Genomic DNA, 14,287 nt, shown 5'->3' on the forward strand with positions numbered 1-14,287 from the left:
TTTTACTGTCCCAGGGGACCACCAGAGTGGTATAGGGGTGATTGTCTCTGGGAAGTAGGACAAGCCCTGGGAAGCTGCCAGTTTCCTAGGGTAGGGCCGTAGGTGGCTGCCAGTTCTGGAGGTTAGAGAAGGAGACCAAGGCAGTAGCAGAGACTGGCTCAGACCAGACAGAATAGAGGGCAGCTGTGTGGCAAGAAGATGGATGACAGAAGGGGATGACACTGGGAGAGTGCTAGTTTCAGGGCCTGAAGTTTAGAGACTGGCTGTCCAGAGGTTAAGTGGCCAGGAACCCTGAGTTTTCCTAACTCCCTGTAGATGTTTTCCAGTGCATTCTCATAAGGGGCAAAGGTAGGCCAGGGCTTTACTGAGGAGGGAGTGGAGAACCCTTTCCGTTGAGGAAAATTTGTTCAAGGGAGACACTTCCGGGGCAGCAAAAGTGGAGAGGCACAGGTCCGTAGTATCTGGGCATCTGGGTGGGAATCTCCTTCTTGTCTAGCAACCATGTCAACGCCCTCCAGTGCCTTTTGGATGGTTTCGGCAGTCCCAATAAAATGTGGTAGCACTGCCCTGTAATTTAAGGGAATACCCTGTGAAGAGATTCTCTGGACTCAGGGTCAAATGGGGCCTCTGCAGCGCTGGAATTGAAGAGGGGTCATTTGGGTCCCTGTGGTCATGGAAATGATAACCCACTGGACCAGGCCAGTTTTGTGCAGCAGAAGATGGCCTCATCTAATGTCTTCCACTCGCTGTGAGCCTCAGGTGTGATCACGGTGATGGAAGGATGGGTGGCGCCAGGCAGTAATGTCCACGTGAGGGGAGGGAGGGCTCTGGCACAATATGGGTGGCTCTAGGGGCCTGTGCCTTCCCCTCTTCCTCCTCATCCTCACTAGAGGCGTTGATAACCCTGTCAGCTTGGTGACAAGGACACTTCCTGAGGCGTGTTTCTTGGTTCTGCTCCATTCAAGAGAAAGCCAGGGGGGCTCAGGATCTGTGGTATCTCTGAGGAAGCATACGCATAGCCCAGATGGGTCTTTGAGAAGGTTATGGATTAGGGTTTTTAGAGACTCTGACCAACTGATGCATTTCTTCAGCCGTCAGTAACAATTCTAAGCCCCATCCAAAAACCCGCAACAGACCATCAGCTCCCTTGTCTCTTTCCTGCTGCACAAAATCTCTAAGGAAGGTGTGAATTACAGGTGAGGTATAGTTTCTGATCTCAGCTACCACTTCCTGATTTTTTCCCGTTACCCTAACCTTACATGTTGTTACTGGAAGAACCTGTGGGTGACGTCCCTGGGAGCCCTCTTCATAAGCAGCGGCTTTCCTTTCCTGGGTGTCCCAATCGACCAACCCAGGACTGGGGTCTGCCTCCACTAGTGCGGTACTCACGGGGTCTTTGGGAAGAGCAGGACCAGGGCCTTAGCATGTTGGCATGCCACGGCACCACGCAACGCCCAGGAAGCTTCCGTGGGGTTTTGCATTTATTGGGGAGCAGGTGTACCTCCTCAGGGTTTTTAGGAGGCACTGGCACCAGATGTTCAGGACATTTATATTTGTCCATTAAATTTTAGCAACATCGCATCAGGGATCCGACCCACAATATCCTATTGGGTCAGGGGATGAAGAGGGACGGGAAGTGAAGTGGTGACACAGAGACCATAGGCTCTGCTGCATCTCCCCTTCAGTGGTGCCATTGGCTTCCGGTTACAGGGCTATGTCACCGGTCCAGGTTGGGACACGTAGTCAGGCATGATCCACGGACCCAGCAGTCACGGGCAGAGGTCTCCCATCCCCTTACTTATGGGATATCCTTCCCTCGTGCCTTTAGCCCAGAGCCTCTCCTTGTGCAGTGACAATAACCTTGCTATCCAGTTCCCCCTCCTTGCTCTCCTTGGCCTCAAGGCGTACAAGATCCTCACACATATTAGTAGTCAATTAAGACCTTTCTAATTGTGCTCTAATCATCTTGTTAGACCATCAAGTGCTCTCATCATCTTGTTAGACCATGTGGCCTTGATCATGCTGCTCTGGGGAGATCACTGAATTATTATGGCAGCAGTGACATTTTGGGGTGGATACTGCAGGCAACCCACAACAGAGGCAATATACAAAAGCACGTAGCAGCACGAAAGACCTCCAGCAAGTGGTGTGCCCCTCCCCAACGGTGTTACCCACCTGTATCAGCTAGTTACTAAGCCAGTTGCAGCTGAAGTTCATTCCCCTCTGTTATTTGCAAGGGCAATCACGCAATCCTGCCAATTGTCTTGGGTCAGTCTCAGCCTATGGATGGCGATGCTGTGGGCCAGGAATGCCTGGGGAAATCACCTGGGCCTGCACTACTTGTGCGAGACCCCACAGACATTTCCCCGAATGGAGCTAAGTTGTGACTGGACTGGTCCTGGTGGTTCTTATTGTAATTTCAAGACACACCTGCACCTCAGTAACAACCATAAGGGAGTTTGAAAAGATGAGGTTTGCTACTCACAGGTCCTGGAGGGTACACAGTGCACCTGGGGCCACACAGTGAGGTTGAGGGGAGAGAGAGAGAGAGCGTGGACCTGGGGTTCTGCTTTTACAGGGGTCGAGGGTGGGGTGCCTAGGGTTTCAAGGATTCACTCTTTCTTGGTGAATTTAAAACATAAGAGCGGGAATCAAAGCTTGGGAAGGAAAAAGCAGTGGTCAAATGGTCAGTTATCTAGGTCACCCAGAGCTCTCTCAAAAGGGGACTTCATGGATGGGGTGGCCATTTTAAATTTTAATGTAAAAATGAAAAGAAAAGTTGTCCACCCAGGCTTGGACCCACATTTACGTAAGAACAGAGACCCACATCTTACTCTTTTCAGATTTTAGCAGATAGAGCCCGACTCCAGGACAGCCAGTTTTCAGGAACCATCCAGCTCTGCTGGTTGGGAGGCTTCCAGATGCCTTGGAGGCAGAACCAATGCTGCCTCACTCACCCACACTTGCAAGTGCTGCGTAAAGCTCCTTGAACATCGTTGGGACTTGTTCGAGGTTGTCAAGGATGCGTCATGATGATTATCTTCCATAGAGATGTTAAAGGCACAATGGGAATAGGAAAGTCATGCCTAACTGCTTACCACCTGTACTCTGGGGAGCAAGCTCATGGGCAGACGATGACTTTGGGATCTCAGCTCTCTGCTCTGCTCAGCCAAGCTCAGTCTTACTTCTCTCTTAAGTGAACAAGGAGAGGAAGAGAAGGGCAAATTTGGAGGTCTGGATTTGGTGCTCTGCATCCAGTTACTTCCTATAAGAGTATATCCTTCTATAAAGCAATTTTTACATCTTTGGCTACCTGGCCAATGTCCAGTGTTTCAGGAGAGCCAGAGGAATGTAAACAATAGTCTCTGTACTCAAGGCACCTCCAGGACCATTAGAGAAGCTCCATGACCTCATACCCAGCAATCGTGGATCTCAGACCAGGTGCTGTGGAAGTGTGTAGACTATACTCACAAAGACAGATGCCACTGTGGGCTGAGGTGGAGGAGTCCCAGGAGAGGACCTTGAAAGAAGAATGGAATTTGGAAAGGATGAGGATGAAAAGAGGTGTGGTAGTCAGAATAATGGCCCCCAAAGACGCCCACATCCTAATGCTAATCCTTGGAACTTGTGAATATGTTATGTGACATGGCAAAAATGGCTTTGCAAAGGCGATTAAGTTGAGGACCTTGAGATGGGGAGATAGTCCTGGATTATCCAGGTGGGCCCAATATAATCACAAGGTCCTTATAAGAAGGAGGCAGGAGGGTCAGAGTAAGGAGTAGGAGATGTGACAACAGACACAGGGGTTTTGAGTGAAGAAAGGAAGGGGCCGCCAAATGCAGGCAGCCTCTAGAAGCTGAAAAAGGCAAGGAAATGGATTCTCCCCCCAGAGCCTCAAGAAGGAACCAGACCTGCTAACATCTTGACTTTAGCCTAATGAGAATGATTTTGAACTTCTGACATCCATCATTGTAAGAGCAATTTGTGTTGTTTTAAGCTACTAAGCTTATGGTGATTTGTTACAGTGGCAACAGGAAACTAATATAGGGTAGCATTCAATTTGGAAAAGCAGCAGGATCAAAAAACCCCAATGACAGTGACATCTAAGTGTCAATAAACCCCCAATCCTAATGCTGGGGTTAGGGAGAAGGAGGAAAAGTGTGATGCTGAGATGTGTTACTTTGCTAGGGCTGCCGTAACAAAGTGTCACAAGCTGAGCAGCTTAAACAACAGAAATGTATTGTCTCACAGTTCTGGGAGCTACAAGTCCAAGGTCAAGGTGCTGGCAGGGCTGTGCTTCCTCCAAAGGCACAGGAGAAGTGTCTGTCCCAGGCCTCTCTCCTAGTTCTGGTAGTTCCTTGTCTTGTGGCAGCTTAATTCCAGTTTTCACGGGGTGTTCTCCCTTGTGCATGCCTCTGTGTATTCAAATTTCCCCTCTCTGTGAGGACGCCAGTCATGTTGGAGTAGGGATCCACTCTACTCCAGTATGACCTCATCTTAACTAATTATATCCAAAATGACCCCATTCCCAAATAAGGCCACATTCTGAAGTACAGGGGACTAGGACTTCAACAAATGAATTTACAGCAGAGGAGAGGACACAATTTAACCCACAACACATGGGTAAATAGGAATTTAGTCCTATCAATGCCAACACCTCCTATAGTTTCCACAGTACACTAGCTGTATGAGAATTGCAAAGGGAACAGAAAGAAAGTCACTGCCTTCAAAGAACTGACATTTGTGCCTTGGCTTGTAGTAGGCTGAGGAGGCATCAAACTCCACATGGTCTCAGCATTCCTAGGTCATTCGAGGGTTGACGAATCCTGTAACAAGACAAGATGAGAAACCCCTGCCAGAAGACTGAGAGAGAATCGACAGATTCAGGAAAGAGTCTATGCCAGTATTGGGGGCACTTGCAATAGTGCAATGCTTAACTCCTTAAAAGTGTTTATTAATTATGGAACATGACCCCTTGGCTCTTATCACAATAGTGCCTCCTGAAAGTGAAAATTCAGAGCAGTTCTTTCTATTGCAGTTTCTTCTGAAAAAACATAATTGGACCCTGGGGAGTGTTTAGCTCAAATACACTGAGTGATACAGGATGCCACAGGAGTGAGGGACAAGTTCCTTGACACGGCAAGGACAAAGCAGAGAAAATGAAGAATTGATGGAGATGGAAAGACAAGCAGGAGAGGCTTTGAAACCAATGGATAAGTAGATAAATGGAAAACAATGAGAAAGGCAACCCAGAAGTTGTACCACCTGCTAGCCCTGCCCAAATTGGGATGTCAGTTGAATCTGGCCAGTTCTCCAAAGACTTTTTAAACCTGTGCTCTCGTCCAGGCACATTTCATTGTCACAGAGCTCCATCGCGTTAGGCCACGACAAGCTGGTCTTCCGTCCTCCTACTTCACTGCTTCCTTGCCACATCATTTCATTTCATGGGAATTTAAAGAAATAATGATGTCTATTTTATTTTAAAAATAGGTTGGTTCTGGGGCCGGCCCCGTGGCCGAGTGCTTAAGTTTACGCGCTCCACTGCGGCAGCCCAGGGTTCAGATCCTGGGCGTGGACATGGCACTGCTCGTCAGGTCACGTTGAGGTGGCGTCAACTAGAAGGACACACAACTAGAAGGACTCACAACTAAGATATACAACTATGTACGGAGGGGGTTTGGGGAGATAAAGCAGAAAAAAAAAATAGGTTGGTTCTTGTTGCTTTAACCCCCAAAATAAAAATAGGTTGATAGCCAAATGTGAAATACTTATTCAGAATGCTGTGATATTCAAATGAGCTTGTTATCAGTACAGGATAAGAGAAGCATTCGTTCAAAAAATACTGAGTGCCCATTATGTGCCAGGCGCTATCTTAGGCACTGGGAATACAAGAGTGAACAAGACATAGCCTGTGTCCTCAAAGGATTTACAACTAGGTATGAAGACATAAGGAGAGTCAACAATCATAACGCAGACGGCAAAGGCTATGGTAGACACACATGCAGGCTGTTATATGCACGTAGTAGGGCAACCCAGCCCAGACTGGAGAGTCGGGGAGTATCCCGGAGGATTTACTGAGGCATTAGTGGCATTAAGTAGACCATGGGTGTCTTAGTCCACTCGGGCTGCTCTAACAAAGTACCAAAGACTGGGTGGCTTATAAACAGCAGAAATTTATTTTTCACAATTCTGGAGACTGGAAGTCCAAGACCAGGTTGTCAGCATGATTGGGTTCTAGTGAACACCGTCTTTCCAGTTGTAAATTGCCAACTTCTTCCTGTGTCCTCATGTCATGGAAAGGGCAGGGGATCTCTGTGGGGTCTCTTTTGTAAGGGCACTAATTCCATTCAAGAAGGTTCCATCTTCATGACCTAAGCACCTCCCAAAGGCCCCACCTCCTAACAGCATCATCTTTGGGGTTAGGATTTCAACATATGAATTTTGGTGGAACCCAAACATTCAGACCATAGCAATGGGTTAGTTAGCCTTTTCAGGAAAGGGCCAGATAGTAAATAATTTGGGCTTTGCAGGTGGTATGTTCTGTTAAAAAGAAACAACAGGCCCAAAATTAAGTCACTTGCATTAAGCCTACGTTACCAAACAGAGCCTTAATATCTAACCTAATTGCGGTTTCAAACTTCCCCAGAAATGTAATCTTCGCTGGTCAGTCTGGAATTTCCTGGTCAGCACTGGTGAGATAATCCACCTAATAGACCCCTTTTGTCCTCCAAAGGAGGGTGATCTTGCCCAAAAAAGTCCTTTTTTTTCATTTGTGACTTCCTCGTCCTACCCTCTCTCTGCCTTTAAAAGCTTTTTGTTTTCTGTACTCTTCGGAGCTCCTTTCTACTTGTTAAACGGGATGCTGCTCAACTCATGAATCATTGAACAAAGCCAATTTGATCTTCAAATTTACTCAGCTGAATTTTGTTTTTTTAACAAATTTGGTGCCAGCGACAGGATCTGAAGGGAACTTCTGATGGCATTTGGGGACAACGAGAAACAAAGGTGCGCTACCTTGCAAACCCTTTGAGTTCTCTGTCTTTCTTGCCATTTCCAAGTGCCGTGGGTAAGTTCCTCTCAATTCTGAGTTCCACTCTTTTTGTGTCAAGATCCTGATCTAATAGGCTTTTCAGTCCACAATTCCTAGGTTTTTAAGTGGAAAACCCGAGCCCTTGGTTCTGTCCCCAGATTCCAAGTTGGGAACAGCTGGTGGTCCGCAGTTCCCCATTTGTTTTGAATCCTTCACCAGATTCCACATGGGGAACAGCTGGTGGCACCTGCGGTTCTCCATTTATGTGGAACCAGTCAGCAGTCCCCATTTGTGGAGGTCTGCTGGCTCAATCCTTTCCTTAGTTCTAGGTTCCAGGGTGGGAATTGCTGGTGGCGCATGTAGGGCTTTCTCTTAGCCAGTCTGCAGCAACATCTAAACCCCTAGCCCTTGATTCTATCCCAAGATCCACATGGGAACCTCTAGTGGCAATTTGCAGTTCCCCATTCACACGGAGCTCCCAGTCCATGGTCCCTATTTGTTGAGGTCTGCTGGTTCAATCTTTTCCCAAGTCCCTAGGGTGTTGGTTACTGCTGGTATGTTATTGTGCAAATGAGGTAAAGGTTATTGCTAGTGGGGATCTCGGAAGCTAAAAAGCTGCAAAAATTAGTGGGCATGGGACGAGCATTTAAAAGCTGTTAGGGCATTCATCACCTAACCCAAAGACTCCTGTGTTAGGATAAGTTGGTCACAGAACAGGTTAGATTGACACTAGGTTACCCACCAACCTCAAGAAAATTTCCATGCAACGAGGTACCCTGCAAAATATCACACAATCTCCAACCCAGTGGCACATCCCTTTTCGGTATTAGTTTGACTCCAAGAGACCCAAAAGCTTAGCTAAAAAATAAAATGAAATAAATAAATAAAAATAATAAAGATGGCATCCTTAAAATTCAAAGAGTTAAGCACAGCACCTCCCAGGACACCTGCTTATTTTACATCTAAGAACTGTGGTCCCAGAACCTATAGATGTCTACAAAAATGACAAAATCTTACTAAAGACAACCTGGAATTATAATGGTCATTGTGGGGAATGATCCAATTAGACAAGATCATTCATTTAATAAGTACATTTGAAAGTAAGCGTTCCCATATCAAAAAACAGAATGGGATACCTATTTTAATTGGCATGTAGAAGCTTCCAAAGAGACTTAAGATTCTAAAATAGCTTCATTAAAAAATTCATTGCAAAAGGCTACGGAAAATTTAAAGATACAAGATCATAAACAGAAGTCCAACAAACCATTGGCTTCACAGCTACAACAGCTCCGAGGCCAGGCACCTCAAATAACACCTGGGCTCCCCCACATCACACTCTCCTTGGGACCCATCATTAAAACGCTGGCCCAGGCATCAATGTCTCACTTATAATCAACTGGGACACTTGAAAAGAGATTTTCCTCAAAGGGTCTATGCAAGTTGTTCAACATCAACTTGAATGCCCTCATGTCTACCCCAAAGAAGGACCTCTGTGTGGTCCCCTTCCAAAGTTGACAGGACTCTGAGAGATTTTTATGGTAAACTTCTATGTTATTACCTTAAACAGCCAAGGGAAAACTAAAATTAAAATTTATTTAAAAACCTGACAAATTCTGGCAGATACCAGAGCTGCTGATGGGATCCTGGGAAAACCGGCAGAAGCCGTCTGAGGGTGACAATACTTACCAGAGTCACCTTGCCCAGATCTCTGTCTGAAACACTTGGTAGAAAGAGGAGAATAAAATACTTTTTGCACCCTCCTTGGTGACACCTTTTCCATCTAAGGGGTTGTTCAATACTGCCAGGGCTATTTACTGTTTGTCCTAGCTAAAAATTATAAAGTAGCTCTCTGGTCATAAATTGGGCAACCTGCAGAGCCTGATAGAAAAGGAAATCTTTTTAGGCCTTTTTCCCTAAGACAAAATAAAACTATGTATCCAGAGGGAAAGAGAAACCTTCTAAAGCCCTTGTAAAAGAATTTATGGATAGATCAACCTATGATGTCATGTAAGTTGCAACCCAATTCTTTGAGGAATTGAGAGCAACTGTCCTTATCTTACAATTCTTTGCAAAACTAGAAATGCAACTCTAGAGGCAGTTCAAAGTTCATCTACTCCTTTTTACCAATTCCAAAACCTGCTCTGTTTATCTTAAAAGGCTTGTAACTTGCATTCTTTCCCTATGCCTTTGAGATGCACCTAATTCATAGCAGTAATTTTAAAATGGAAGCTAGAAGGTCTCTGTTTACATCTGTCTGTATGTTTATGTGTATCTATGTATACGTTGTATTTTCTACCTCCAGATGGTATTGCCAAAATTAATTTGTAAAAGAGCTCTATTTAACTGGCTTAAAGAAATTAAGTGCTTATATAAGTTAAATTCTCAGAAATGTAATAGAAACTAACCCAAATGAATTTCAGGTTCACGTGATCTGGGAAAATATTCAATATTAAACTAATTTAAGTTTGTTTGTATAATTAAAACAGGCATATTTTTAGAGTTAAGCTTTAAATATAATACTTTCATTCTACCTAGGCTTACTAAAGGTCAGATGAGTTTATGTTATCTCTTATAAAATTTGTCAGCAAGAAAAATAGCTTGAGATGATGGCTGATTTTGTCTAATGTCTCATAACATTTTTGTGGGTAGTCTAAACATCAAGTTTTGCTAAGTTAAATGGTGAGTTAAGTTAAATTCACTGAATATTCAGATTATTTCCAAATAAGATAAAATACTAAAGCGTTAATTACTGAACATAGGTTTATCCACTTTTTGCTCTCTTTTATGGAAGAATTAAAGATATTTGGGTCTATTAGTAAATATATTTTGTGCCACACTGAAAAATTTGCTACAAGAAAGCATATATTTCTAGAAATTATAAAAAATATTTATAAATCTGCCAAGCTGCAGAAGGCTAATGTAAAATACAGTTCACAATTGTTTGCCTCTTTATTTTCACTAAAAATTAAACTTTCTTTAGGCTTAAAAATTGTAACATATGTAATTAAAGCCATTAAAGTTTGTGGGAAAGGAATTTTATGAGTGGCTAAGATTGAAATGAATTTAATTAAGTGAATGAATGCCAGTGGCATAGTGGTTAAGTTCACATGCTCTGCTTCAGTGGCCCGGGGTTCGCCAGTTCAGATCCCAGCTGCAGACCTATGCACCGCTTATCAAGCCATGCTGTGGCAGGCATACCACATACAAAATAGAGGAAGACAGGCACAGATGTTAACTCCAGGCCAGTCTTCCTCAGCAAAAAGAGGAGGATTGGTGGTGGATGTTAGCTGAGGGCTAACAGTCCTCAAAAAAAAAAAAAAAGTGGCTGGTGCAGGGGCCAGTCTGCTGGTGTAGTTGTTAAGTTTGCATACTCCGCTTCAGCGGCCCAGAGTTCATGGGTTTGGATCCTGGACATGGACCTACACACAGCTCATCAAGCCATGCTGTGGTGGTATCCCACACACAAAACAGAGGAAGATTGGCACAGATGTTAGCTCACAAAAACTAGCTGGTGCAAAATTAGAATTTGGTTTTCTCTCTGTTAAAAGGACAAAGTTTTCTTGGACAATTGTTTTGCTCTTGATAAGAGATTATAAAAGGTTTCTCTTTACCTTTTAAAGTAATCTGCCAGAAAACAAAGATTCTGTGTTTTGTCAAAATAATTTCTTGTGTTGCCTTTATCAGGTCTTTGATTACTTAAGAAAGCTGAATCTTCTCTATTAAAAAAGCTAAGGTTTTTTAAATGACTATTTAACTTTCTGCATTTGCCTGCAGAGTCTAATTGTCACCACAGTTAAATGGATAGCTAAATATTGTTTCACAGTGACCTACGATTCTATTTGACCAAGTGTTTAAAAACCTTTTGATATTTTTGACAAACTTCCCCAAGTCAAATTCTAAATGAAGACTTTCTGGCCTCAGACTAACTTTGAGATTTTCCAGAGGGCCCCTGGAACGTCTCAAAAGATTTGTTCTCTATCGTTATAAAAAGGGAGATGTTAGACCAGGCTTGTCTGATATGTAAGTCATATGGGAAGCATTGTCAAATACAAAGTAATACTAAGCCTTCTTTTGGGTGTATTTGTGTAGATACATGTTAAAAGTGTTCCAAAAATTATATGAAATTCCTAAAGTCTGATATGCCCTAGTATAATGTTATCAGTCATAATTCTCATTATTATCTTAAAATGTTGCATGTTGCAGAAATAACCAAAGTTTCTTGTCAATGCCATTATAATGAACTCTTATTAGATCTTTAACAATGAGTATCTTTGTCTTCCTATAGATATTGTTTTGCTCTGATACTTTGCAAAAGTATTTCATCTTCAAGGAGATTTCTGGAAAGGACTTTTGACAGGTACAGGTTTTTGACAACTTTAAGGTCATAAGACAAAACTGGGTAAGAATTTCCAGAACTAATGGAAAGCTCGATTCAAACAGAAGAAAAATTAATAACCTGGGATTCAATGAACTGAGAAGGACAATTATAATTTTTTACGACTTCTTGTTTGAAACATTGCTGGTTCTTTAATGTTTTATTTTTCCAGATTTGAGGAAACTTATTCTTTTAAGCTGTCTATGACTTACAGCAATTTGGTAAAGTATAGCTTTGTAAACGAAGATGAAACATTTTCTTTTCCTCCCTACCTGATCCCTCCAGGATCCAGAAACTCTTGAGTATTCTTTTCATGGAAAAATAGTTACTTATGTAAGTCCAATAAGAATCTGTTCTCCTTGTAACAGGCCACAATTGGAAACATTGGTTATATTACCAAAGCTTTGGCTAGAAAATTATATTTGAGAGAGATGTGCGTAGACTCAGATATGAGCAGACAGTAACTAATGTTGACTTTATGGAGCCAGTAAAGACCATTGGAAAAATCGGCCCGGTACCTTGCTTATAAGGTTCCAGCAAAGCAGTCTTTAAAAGAGCTTATATGGTAAATCACTATCCTTGCTGCATTTATGTAAATAATCAGGCCAAAGTCTAATGCAAATAAATTAGTTTTACTGTGATTATCTTTGATTTAAAAAAGAGGGGTTAATTGTAGAGAGAAAAATTATATTTTGACCTTTGTAGATGACAAATAGAAATAGCAAGCAAGAGGATATATTGGAGTATATGAGGAAACCATTTGGTGTAAACCTAATTAGGCCAAGCTTTGTCTTTCCAAAAGAGCCTGACATGGCCATTGAGCATGCATTGTATATCTGCTTTAAACATTTACTATGGCAAGAACAAAGGTGCTTAAGATAAAGGTGCAGCTTCCCCCCCCCCCCCCATTGGCATTTTCTTAAGGATAAGCACGTTTCCTTAGGCTAGGAACTGACTGCTGTGCTCACCTGTGACCACCCAGCTGGAGATGACAGAAGTGCCACCCTGCTGTGTCCACTGAGACAGCAGACCTACTACCTGCTGTGTCCATCAATCTCTGTGCCAACAGAGCAGCCTCGTAACTATTGTAAAAGGGACATTTCTATCATAACATCTTCTTTGAGGATATATAACCACTCTGTACACCCCACTTCTTTGGTGCCCTTCCTTCCTTCAGGAAGGAAGGCCCAAGGCCATGGTCCTCACATTTTGGCTCAGAATATACTCACCCAAATTTTCATTTATAGACTGGTTGTGGATTATTTTTGTTGACATAGATATTAGATTCTAATCCTGTTAGTTGACTTTGAGATTTTGCTACGTGCCTCTGAACTGGACTGGATCCTGAATTCCTCTCATTTCCTCAAATATCTGGATTCTCCTAGTTAACATTTCCAATTTTCTCCCACCCTTCTAATTCAGAATTACTAACAGCAAAGACTGCCCTTGAATCTCCTTGGAAGAGACTATACCAGTTCCTCCTCACTACTCAAATGGCAGTCAGACTCCAGGCACTTGAGCCTTGAGCCTACATTTTGCAGCTGAGAAAGACTCCACCTGTACAAATGCTGAAGACCTCTTATCAAACGACTAGGATGAGATGCAGCTGACATCGAGGTTGACCGCTTCCTCCCAAGACACTGGATCAAGACTTCATGCTTTAAACCTGAAAACCTTACCTCTTCCTTTCTTTCCTTTACTCTGACATTGGCCTGGAAAGAACACCATCATCCATATCTCCCAGGCCATTGCTAAGGGAGGGTAACACTTCAGACTGCTAGACCTGTAATCAAAAACTCTAATCTATATGCGAGAGACCCCCTGGTCTGTTTCCCTGTCTCTGGTTAAGAGCTTCAAACTTGGGGAACTTTGTATCCAGGCTCTATGCAAAGAAAGGGACACAAGGCAAGGGTAACCAGAATAAAACTGCCTGTGTGGTCTACAGACCCTTACATTACTGCCTCCAAGGCCTGAGCCACAGATTCAAACAGGAGTTACCAGGAGGCATTCAGGATTCAGGATTCGCTTCCACTAGCAGAACCCTACTGCCCTGGTTAGAAGTAAATGTAAGTGAGGCTATGAGGAGAAACCTCTCCTTAACTCTTGAAAGTATTGCAGAATCTGTTGCTAAAGCAATACGCTGCCTAACAAAAATTCTTAGACTCTCTGGCCAAAGTTGTTCTTGATAACAGGATAGCCCTTGATTATCTTTTAGCTGAGCAAGGAGGTGTCTGTGCTGTGGCCCGCACCACCAGCGGCACCTGGATTAACACTCTGGGGAAGTCGAAAGTCAGTTACATAAAATCATTTAAGCCACTCCGCTTAAAAAGGTGACTCCTTCAAAAGGGTGTTTCTGTGATTTGTTTGATTTTGAGTGGCTTGGGTCTTGGGGACCATGACTCCAAAATGCACTCCAAATATTGGGAATTATCCTACTTATAATAATCATAATAACCTCCCTGGTGCATTGTATTCTCTCAAAAAACTTTAAACACACATTTTTAGACGTTAACCACCAAGCAAATGATCTCCCTAAGACTGGAACGTCAGAAAGGAACACAGAGAATGACCAACTTGAAGAATGTGAGCCTGAGGCCGTGACCTGTGAATGCCGCACAGAGGATCAGCAAAAACTGTGAGAACTTGAGAGCAGTAGCCGACACTGGTGTTAATGCCGTATATTTTTATCACATCTCTCAATTAAGCCGAGAGTCTGATCAAAAGGGAGGGAATGGTTAAAAAGTAACGTCAGGCACCAAATGGAGTCACTCGTGCCAAGCTCACGTAACCAAACTTAGACTTAATACCTAGTCGAATTGTAGTTTCAACCTTCCCCAGGAGTGTAACCTTAACTGGTCAGTCTGGGATTTCCTGGTCAGCAC

This window comes from Equus asinus, chromosome 1 (assembly GCF_041296235.1).
Source record: "Equus asinus isolate D_3611 breed Donkey chromosome 1, EquAss-T2T_v2, whole genome shotgun sequence".
NCBI classification, from domain to species: domain Eukaryota; kingdom Metazoa; phylum Chordata; class Mammalia; order Perissodactyla; family Equidae; genus Equus; species Equus asinus.